The sequence below is a fragment of the Sciurus vulgaris genome, assembly GCF_902686455.1.
Source record: "Sciurus vulgaris genome assembly, chromosome: 14".
NCBI lineage: Eukaryota > Metazoa > Chordata > Mammalia > Rodentia > Sciuridae > Sciurus > Sciurus vulgaris.
In genome coordinates this window covers 21,475,795-21,486,193 of record NC_136475.1, presented here as the reverse complement: position 1 = coordinate 21,486,193, position 10,399 = coordinate 21,475,795, and the positions used below count along the sequence as shown (strand labels likewise).

General features: G+C 43.6%; 1 long non-coding RNA gene across 4 annotated transcripts in view; it reads right to left on the bottom strand.

The window, feature by feature from the left end:
* Window positions 1–2,026: 2,026 nt before the first annotated feature.
* The window catches only part of LOC306644347, a 125,354-nt gene continuing 116,981 nt past the window's right edge, over window positions 2,027–10,399 (bottom strand). The window contains exons 3-4 of one of the 4 annotated variants that reach the window (XR_013759346.1): window positions 4,245–4,648; window positions 2,027–2,225 (exon numbers count right to left, since the gene is read on the bottom strand). This is a non-coding gene — a long non-coding RNA (uncharacterized lncRNA). Of the gene's footprint in view, window positions 2,226–4,244; window positions 4,649–9,309; window positions 9,356–10,399 lie in introns of those variants that run through there. The other 3 variants (XR_013759347.1, XR_013759348.1, XR_013759349.1) reach the window with 3 other exon arrangements.

The window sequence follows — 10,399 nt, the reverse complement described above, 5'->3', positions numbered from 1 at the left end:
CAATTGTCCTGATGTGATTGGGTTATGGATCCCAGGGTGCTTGTTGAACACCCACCCTACTATGGTCAACCCTTCATGTCCCAGAAGTTGATGGAAAACTTGGAAACCTCTGGATGATGGGAATGCCACCCTCCAGGGTTTCATCTTCAAGGAATGAGTGGAGAGGGAGCCAAGAGGGATCTGCAAGTTAGAGACGTGTGGGAACTCAGTGAGCCTCAACACGATGCCCAGGACTCTGGGATCAGATGGTGTGACATGGACTTGCTGGGGGCCTGAAGAAAGCCCATTCACTCTGCAGAGACGGAGGACTCCCTCAGTGCTCAGCCTGCTGCTGTGCTTCTCAGAGCCCCGGGATGCCCCAGGTGTGAGGAGGTGGGAAGCCACACGCCATCCCAGGTGCTCCTCAGCAACTCCACCTGGACTTGAAGCACGCATCTCTGCATCAGGTGTCATCACAACAATGTTTCCCTGCCTCCCAGCACAAAAGTGCCCTTAAAGACAGTCAGGTTCCACTGGCTCTGGACTAGCCCTTTCCTCGGGGATGCCTGACTTAGTATTTAGGAGGCCACACCAGTTGTCAGCTCCTAGGCTGGGCCCACAGAGACCAGGACAATCTAGGCATTGCTCATACTTCTAGTCTATCATGACCCACGACACAACACCCGGCTAGACAAAAGGGTCCTCTCCACCACTGGGATGGCCCCTCCTACTACCTCAGGACTCATCCTACAAGCACCTCCAGAACCCACCATGCACATGGCCTTGGTGCACATTGGCTGGCAAACACCTGGAGGAGGAGGGAACCCACAGGCTGGGACCAAATACCCTAGAATCTGGAATCACAGCTGCCACTGACATGGACACAAAGCTCATGTGCACACAGTCATCACTGCCTGTCACTGAGGGCCCGATCAAGACACCTGCAGAGTTGGCACTGGACCTGGATCCCCAGGAGTGGGGGTGAACTGCATCCATTTAAAACTGATTGTGTCCACAGAAAAAGACAAATTTTGGAGGATTTCACTTATCTCAGATTCCCAATAATCCAGTTCTTAAAAACATAAAGAAGAATTCCTATAATTCACTTCAGAAAAACATAAAGAAGAATGTTCTTCTTAGGCCTGGGGAAGGTATTAGAAGTAGTCTGGTGGCAAGAGTGTCCAGTGAGTTCTGGAGATGGATGGTGGTGATGTCTAGACAGCAGCAGGACTACGCTCAATGCCTCTGAATTACAAAGGGATGTTTGGTGTATTTTACCACAATTTAAAAGCAAGGGAATTGCTGATTGACTCTCAAAGGATTGTTTGTGTTTTAATGGCAGAATACAAGAGACTGGGTAACTTATGGCACAGGTTTTATTACCCAAACTCTGGAGGCTGCAAGTCAGGTGCCCAATCCGATAACCTTGTATCCTCCCATGGAGAAGGTAAAACAGGAACAAGGGCTTCTTTGAGTAGCCCCTTCCCAAGGAAGGAGACTCCAAGTTCTCACCTGGTAACATCATGTGGAAGACAAAACAGAATGACATCCAAGCTCCCCAGAACCAAACTTCTTGGAATGACTCAGAATGTCTGCAAGATTTCACAAGTCATGATCTTGTTATAAAAGAAGACTTAAGCTTGAAACATGGGGAGAGGGCTCCCTTCTCTGCTCCTGGTTGTGGTCTTGGATGTGGTCTTACAAGTCCTTCCTGAGCTTCTGCACACCACCTCCGACAGCCCACCTACCACATTCCCACGGGGCTGACTCACAGTGAAGTCCCAAAGGATCTCAAGTTCGGAAATCAGAACTATCACAGGAAATACATGGGAGGTCTGTTCCAAGTTCATGGAGAACGCCACAGTCCTCACATGCTCATCTTTTTTTAAAAATGCCACAGTATTTGTACATAAACAATGCATATCTTCTTCCCATACTTATGGCTTCTGACAACTAATACAATGAAATGGCAACGTAATTCTCCATAATCCTGGATGATCTAGGAAACAATGACAAGTATCTATTCACAGAGATACAATTTCTTTCCTGAGAGTTTTGATTTGCAGCTGCTGGGACCATGGAGGGAGAAGGATAGGTACAGAGCCAACTGCATTTTTTTGCTTTGCATCAAGGGCAGGAAAAACTGCTGCCAAGATGAGAGTTTATAGGAGCTGAAATCCTTCAAGCCAAAGTCTGTACACATCTGGTTTCAGACTGGAAGACTTGCTTGGAGAGGATCCAAGCACCTGCCCACTGAGGAAGCAATCCAAAATAATGACTTACTTCAAAGGGTGTCAAGCATCGGGCTTTCAGGAGGGAGGGGGTTATTCCACTCATCTAGGACGTGTTACACAGCTCACGGAGCAGGTTCAAAGGGAAACTCTGCAGAGCCCCATGGGGAACACTGCAGAGTGTTGGTGGTTTCAAAGAGAGAGAACCCCCAGGTCACTAGGTCCTCTCAGCCAGAAGGAGGGAACCTACCATGACAGTAACTAGGACAAGGGACGCCAGGAAGCCTCAGTGGGGAGGGATCTGAAGGAAGGCCAGTGTACGTGATAGAAGAGTGTCCCCTGAAAATTCTTGCTCACCCAAAAGTGGGTGCAAGCTCGTGGGGAAACAGTCTTTGCACAGTGATCAAGCTACAAAGAGGTCACATGGTGGAAGCAGTCTAAATGGGCCCCAAATCCAATGTTTGGTATTCTTGTAGGAAGAGAAGAGTTTGAACAGAGACCCAGGGAGGCCTGGGGAAAGAGGCTGTGTGAAGTCTGAGGCAGAGCCTGGATGCCCCAGACAAGAACAACGGATCGTGGGTGGCAGCAGGAGGGTGGGCAAGAGCAGGGAGAGTTGGGGAGGATACTCCCTGGGAACCCTGGGAGGGAGCGTGGCCCTGGGAGAGCCCACACCTCTTGCCTTGAGTCTCTGGGGCTGGAGGGAAGGCCTCTCCTCTGCTGGAGGCCACCCAGCTTGCAGGGTTAGGTTGAAGCAGCCTACAACCTGCCTGCAGTTGGCCATGCAGGAAGATCTGGGCCACAGACACACACTAACGACTGCATGGTCTCAGCCATGAAGCACGACAAGCGCCCACTCAGCCTATGTGGGGAAAGGGCTAGGCACACACTGTGGGGGCTGGTGCCTGTGTTACTGAAACCACACCGTAAACTCAACCGAATAAATGATTGACAGGGGCAGAGCTGTAGGAACTGACTCGAAGTATTCACACCCTGAACACATTCTTCACTTCAAAACACTTGAGAGTGATCGATATTTATTTCTTGTGACCTTGCTCTCCAGCAAATTTTCTTCAAAATTCAAAGGAGTCTGTTACAGAACCACACAGAAAGGGATGCTAATTACAGATGTTTAGTGTAAAAAATAGGACTGTTATTTGTTGCTTCTACTCTTTTGTTAAAATGAAATTTCTCCTGCATTACCTCCACAATCCAAATGGGAATGTGTAAGAAATTCCAAATTGGAAGAGAATATATACTTGCCAAAGAGGCAGTGCCAAAAATTTCGACACCCCAAATATAGTGTGTGTGCTTCAGAGGCAGTCATACTTTAAATGAGACAGTCCCACAAAATAAATGAGGAAGATCAGTGCTCTAGCCCTACCACGCAAGCAGTGTGATGAACACGTGACTTAGTCTTAGCAACCATCATCACTAAGAACTAAGTACATGAATAAAGGTCCTCAAGTGTGAAGTTACAAAATGTGTGGTAAGTATGGAGGAGGATGGGTGGGAGAATTCTCCCCCTCAAACAGAATTAGGGAAGGCTGCACCTGCCGTGAGGTGGCTAGGGCGCCTGGGATACTGCCACAGAGTGGGATTCCAAACCTCAGATTCACTGAGCCCAGGCCACAAGAGCAGGCTATAGTCCAGGGGCACTGGAGAGGCCGGATGGCAATGGAGGTCAAGAGTAACAAGGTCCCTGCCTGGACCCTTAACCCCCTACTCTAAGCAGGGCTGGATGAGGATGCCAGAGACCAGCCACAGCAATAGGCCTGTACAAGAAAACCGAGTGGCTGCAGGCTGTGTCGGGCTCACTGAATCAGGGTGATGGTCTCACAAAAGCAAGAGCACTGCCTGTGATTTGAGCAGAAGTTCATGTGCTCGGGCGGAATGACTGGATTGAGCAATGCACTGAGGAATGAATACATGATTAATATCCAAACCATTTGTGGCTCTTCCACATCATCAGGGGCTCTGATTCAACTCAGTAGAAATGGTTTCTGAAATGGCTTCTAAATATGTTGGGGAGCTCACCTGTGTGTGGGACTTCCAGGAAAAAGGTGATAATATCTCATGAAGCAGCTCCTCTCTCTGCTCTTTCTGCTCATGTCCTCTTTAAATGAATCATGAATGTTTCTTTTCAAGTGAAGCAGATGCCTGGATTCCAGGTGCATGGAAGTATTGGAAGACACTGTCCTCCTTAAAACCAAGGCAGAAAAAAACAATTCATTGGTGAGGCACATAGATTGGCATCCATTATCAATGATCTGTTCTCCCTGGAACCTTCCACATGACCATTTATCACATTCGTGGAACAATGCTTTGCCATGCTCCAAGGGCAGAAGACCATGATGCTGATAACCAGGAAGTCAACTTGAAGAACTTGAAGAGTGCAGCCAGAATTGCAGAAGGCACACCAAGGATCTTGAGCACAGCTGCTAGAAAACAAGAGCTCAACTTCAGTACTGACTTCCCGGCACTTACCAAATACAATATTAGTGTCAACCACAATACGCAAACATCCAAGTACCAGGTGACACCCAGCATCCACTCATACAAGTGGGAACAAGTATCTTGTCCTTATTCATAAAAATAATCAGAAAATAAAATGAGTAAGATGGATGGAAGCCTTCGCATTTCACTATCACATATCTGTTCTAATTCCCTAAAAACGAGACACCCCCGAAATAAAAACTGTTGTCAGAGATGTGTCAACTTTTCAATGGATGGCATTTAAAAAGCTGTGTTCCTTCTTTAATATTTCTGTATGCTATATTTCTGCCTAATGCTCTTTGAGATGGGAGCACACAGAATTGAGTTTTTATAATCTAATGTTGGCTTATAAATATGACTGGCTATGTCAGGCATGGCTAACTGAAAAGGGGGACTTGTGATAATCAGAGAATGCAATGCTGTAGCCCCAGGGTCCCCGAGTCACATTCACCATGTGGAAACTATGGAAGCCAGGGAGGTAGCAGGAGGAAGAAAGCCAACTGAACAGATGACCTCGGGGATACAGTGGGAGGGATATGCAAAACTGAAGAACACGTTCCAGCTAACCACTGGCATGTGGGCCCTAGACCTTCAGCTTTTAAAAAGGGTGAAAAAATGCAGCATTCACGGAAAAATATCTAAAAATCTGTGGGTTTAAATGGCATCCAATTACACATCTGATGGAATGGGCTGCCAATTTGTGAATGTTGCTTAAACAAAAAAACAGATGATGACAGAACTAAAGATAGAACCTTCATCTTTTCCAGGATCCTGCAAATGTTTCCTTTGACTCAGATGCAAATACCTTTAAATAGAATTTCTGCTTTCTGAACGAACCTATTAAATATTATACTACCCAAATCATAAGGTTTTCTTTATTGAATATTCTGTTATTATTAAAGCCTCACACACAAAGTGCCTCACAGAACATATGACAGGAATGATCCAAAGGATGAGAAAATGGCTAGGGATCATTCTCAAATGTGCACATGTAGCCTGAAGGTTAGGAAAAGGAACCTCACACATTGCCTATTCAAGATTGCGCTCAGGCTGCAGGGGTTCAGCCTGAGTGACTGGCTCCATGTCACTGAACAGGCCTAGCTTTCCTCAGAAACATGACACACAGCCAACAACCTCACTTTGATGGCACCTAAATGATGTCCTGAAACAATTATCAACTTATTTGCTGCATTCATTAATACACACAACTTCACCACTTCACCCAAATCCCAGAAAATTTTAAACACAGAATCATTTGGCTTGATAGCTTTACTTCCATTTCATTATCCAATGATGATCTATCCCATATTTCAAGTGATACAGATTTATATCAGAAGTCTAAGATCGTGAGGATATATATTATCTCAGTCCTTGTTATGGCTTCACTATTTTATTATTTTGTAAGTAATAAAATATAACTTTCTCTTTTGAATACAGCATCCAACATTTTTCTTCCCAAGATGGTAGCCCAATTTCTGTGCTCACTTTATGTTTTGGAATTTGACTAATTGTTTTAAAGTTGTAGAGGACCTGTTGGTCCTTGTAACGGACAAACTATCCAACATACTGCAGAGACCGTACATGTGTGGCAAGAAAAGAATAATGTCAAGAAGTGGAATGGGCAGGGGGATCCAGAGGAAGCTCATTTTCACAAGAGAAAAGTCCCCCAAAGTGAAAAGCATTTGAAGACAAGTTAAGAAAAAATACCAATGAAAACAGTGCGCTGACACTTTGTATCCACTAAACATGCAAAAGGTAGAAAGCTAGATGGTAGAATGCTGGCGAAATGTGGACAGATAGTTATTCAGAAAGCCACCTGGCAGTGCTCTGCCAAGAGAGTAAGCATACATTCTACCTGTGGGTATGTAACCTACACAATGCTTAAACAGTTTCAGAAGGGGACCTGCAGAGGGATATTTATGCTCATGTTCCTTGCAGCCTCATCTGTGCTGACTGCAAGTTAAGGGCTATCTGAATGCCCACTGCTGGGAAAGTCAATGCCTAAAAATGTGCTGCATGCAAATCTTCATATATTAAAAATAATCTATTAAAAACAATAGATTTAAACATGACAGTAAAATTCCAAACTTGAGTTCTTGCTTTCCTATCTACCAACAAGAATGCTTGGTCAAGACATTTGGATACCTAGAAATAATATTGTGTCATTATGCAAAATGGAAATGGTGATATTTACCCATTCAAGATGTTATGCATACTAAAAGATGAGATTTTTGCAGATATGTTAGTGAATGATTATCTACTCAGATACTTTCTGACTCACCAAAGCAAAAATCTATGAAGAATTACAGTCTCCATAAACAAATTCATCATCAAAACCCTTGATACTCAACACTTTCTTCACAAAATAGCTGCATGGGTGATTGACAGCCATCCAGCCCTGATAAATCAGAATCTGGAGTTTTATACATTCTCAGGGGATTTGAATAAACATCACATTTAAGATTCCAGATCAAGGAATACTTTGATGGTGACTAGCAGGTTACTTATACACTTTCTTCTTCTAGGACTAGATGTCCCAGAACAAGCACGTCAGCAAGGGAATTCTGCACGTTAAAATTAAAATAAGAAAACTCTTTGCAGTTAATGTCCACCTTCCCTTGTATATCAGAGCAGTGTCAGAGAGGATATGTGTATAGGAATGTGTACAACTCACTATGAGTGCCGAAGGGAAACTTTATTACAATAGGTAACCTAAAGTGACTCCCTAAAACCCTTCAAACTATTTCTAGAATGTGATCACATTCTAAAACATCCCTACCATAGTTCACACATGGCTCACAGTTGACACTACTCTTTGTGATTCTCATTCTGTGAGCCCAGTGAAATTAAGCACATTTGATATTCATGGTTTAGAGCAGAAGCCCACAAACACAGTGGTCAGGCTGAGCCCTTCTACTTTCCCTTTCCTCAGGGGATTCCCACAGCCAAGTTATGTCACAGGGTTGTGTGTCCCCCTGATGAGCCATTACTGGCTATGTTGGAACTGACCCCCTCACACCTCAACACCAGATCAAGCTGGGCTCCAGAGTCTCTAGCCAGGGGTGTCTTGTGAGACACATAAAATCTACCCTGCCTCCTGCCACCAAGTGACATGACTACTGCAAGGTATCAAAGTCAAACACCTAACAACCTCTTTGAGTCCGTCTATAGGATCTCCCCCTGAGATGTCTAGCTGACCTAGATGCCCTGGCCAGAACAGGACTACTGGACAGAGCACTGGACACAATTCCATAGTGAAACATTCACCAGATACTGTATGGCATTGTCTGGTGAACATTTCAGTGACCCTACCTGGTTCATGCTTACATACTAAGAGGAAAAAATTCTAAATTACTCCCAATTAATAAAAACAAAATAGCATCCATTGCCATGTTAAAAATGAGGCACGAGTTCCAGGTCAACCTCAACAACTTAGCAAGTTCCTAAACAACTTATTGAGACTCTGTCTCAAAATGAAAAATAAAAAGGGCTGGAGATATGCTCAGTGGTAAGCACCTCTGTTTTTAATCCCCAGGACCAAAAGAAAAATAGAAAGTTGACCATTTGCAAGAAGTGCTCTTTTCTCCTAACTCATGGTACATTACCAGTGATTGTCATTAAGCACTTAATATTCTCTTCATACATATTTATATCAAATCTTCACTTTTCTTTTGACACTGATCATAGAGTACAGAGTGAAATTCAAAATCTGGCAGAAATATGGCAGAACTTATTGGAAAAAAAAATTAGATGACAAAGTTCTACATAAAGGTATCTATTACGCCACACTGGATGTTGGGAAGCGGAATCCATGGCAAAGTATTCCTCATGTCTTACCGAAATCATGATCCACTTTAGTCCTCTATCATGGGAAAGTGTTTTCTTATTTTCTTTTGGTGAAGTGCTCATCCACAGTCAGGCATGCTGACGCACGCCTGTAATCCCAGTGGCTCGGGAGGCTGAGGCTGGAGGATCACAAGTTCAAAGTCAGCCTCAGCAAAAGCGAGGAGCTGAGCAACTCAGTGAGACCCTGTCTCTAAATAAAATACACAATAGGTTTGGGGATGTGGTTCAGTGGTTGTGTTGCCCCCTAAATTAAATCCGGGTACCACCTCCCCCAAAAAAACTTTACTCACTTACATTAATAAAGAATTCTACCACCCTATTTCCTTTAGGTTAAAAAAGAAAAGAAAACAAAGAAAGAAATGCACATGCAATAGAGAATCAACCAATCAGGACACTACATACATTTCTGATTTGAGGAATGACAATCGATTACTCTACTTGGGGATTCCAATGCTTTGGACATACAACTTTGTGTCTGTAACATTTCAACTTGACTCCACTATAAAAACACTGAAAACAATCTACAATTATATGAGGGAGGAGAAACGTTTTACTTTTACAAAATATTTTACAATAGTCCTCCCTGACTTAGTCTCTCAACATATAGGTAACTGCAATTTAGACATACAAAATTAAACCATACAGAGACATACACACAAAACAGAGGGTAAACCAGAATGTAAAGTAGTGAGATCCCACCACAGTGACCAAGATGAATCTGGAGTCCACTGGAAAACAAAAACGAGGACCACGTACTAGTTATAAGTCCCTCATTTTTAACCAAGATGAATATTTTCAAAGAATACCTGTACATTTCCATGGAGTTCTCTGGCAATAGAATCACTGGCTTCTTGGCGCACATATGAGGTTCTTCTCGGGCAATGTCTCCAGCTGAATGATGTCACCAACTTGCTCTCACATTCCCACACTGTCACAAATAGAAACATAATGTCTGATATTCTGAATAAACATTGAAGTGAACCAAACACCACACTTTGTTCCCTATATCAAAATGAGTAAATGCAACTTCAATTCAAAAAGTATTCGTTATTAGGCGAAAAGCAAGAATAACCTCTTACACACACTGTTGTAATCTAGGACTGACATTTCCTAGATCCTCAATTTTTTAAAATTTATTTTTATTGTAAACAAATGGGGATACATGTTGTTTCTGTTTGTACATGGAGTAACAGCATTACCATTGCATATTCATACATCTTACATAGGTAATGATGTTTGATTCATTCCGTTATTTTTTCCTCTCTCCCCCACCCCCCCCTCCAATCCCTCTTTTCCCTCTATAGAGTCCCTCTTTCCTCCATTCTCTGCCCCCCCATCCCCCACCACCCCCCATTACGTGTCATCATCCGCTTATCAGTGAGATCATTCTGTCTTTTGGATTTTTGGGATTGGCCTTATCTCACCTTAACATGTAAGATCGTATTTCTTTAACCTTGCTACTTCAATTCCTTAGAGGCTGCCGATGTTTGAGTTTCATCCAAGCTGAAAAACATCCCCTGCTCACATGGCCATGTGAGCATATTTTCCCCCCACCCACACCAGCGTCAGCAAACATTTAGGTTTTCAATAAAAATCTTCCATTTTGGAACTGCTTTAACCCCTGTGGGCTCCGTTTTCTCATCCTGTAATAACACAAAAAATGTTGCAACAGGACTATCTCATGGTTTTCCTGAAGTCTAATAAAGGAACCGAGGTGCTCAGGCAAGCCTGAAAGGTGGCTATGCAAACAGTACATTTATAGGATAAACCCCAGTCACTGGGAATCAGTCCATGTCACACATCGCATGGGTCAAAGCATCTGATCCAACTCTCTCCCAGGGTGGAACTGG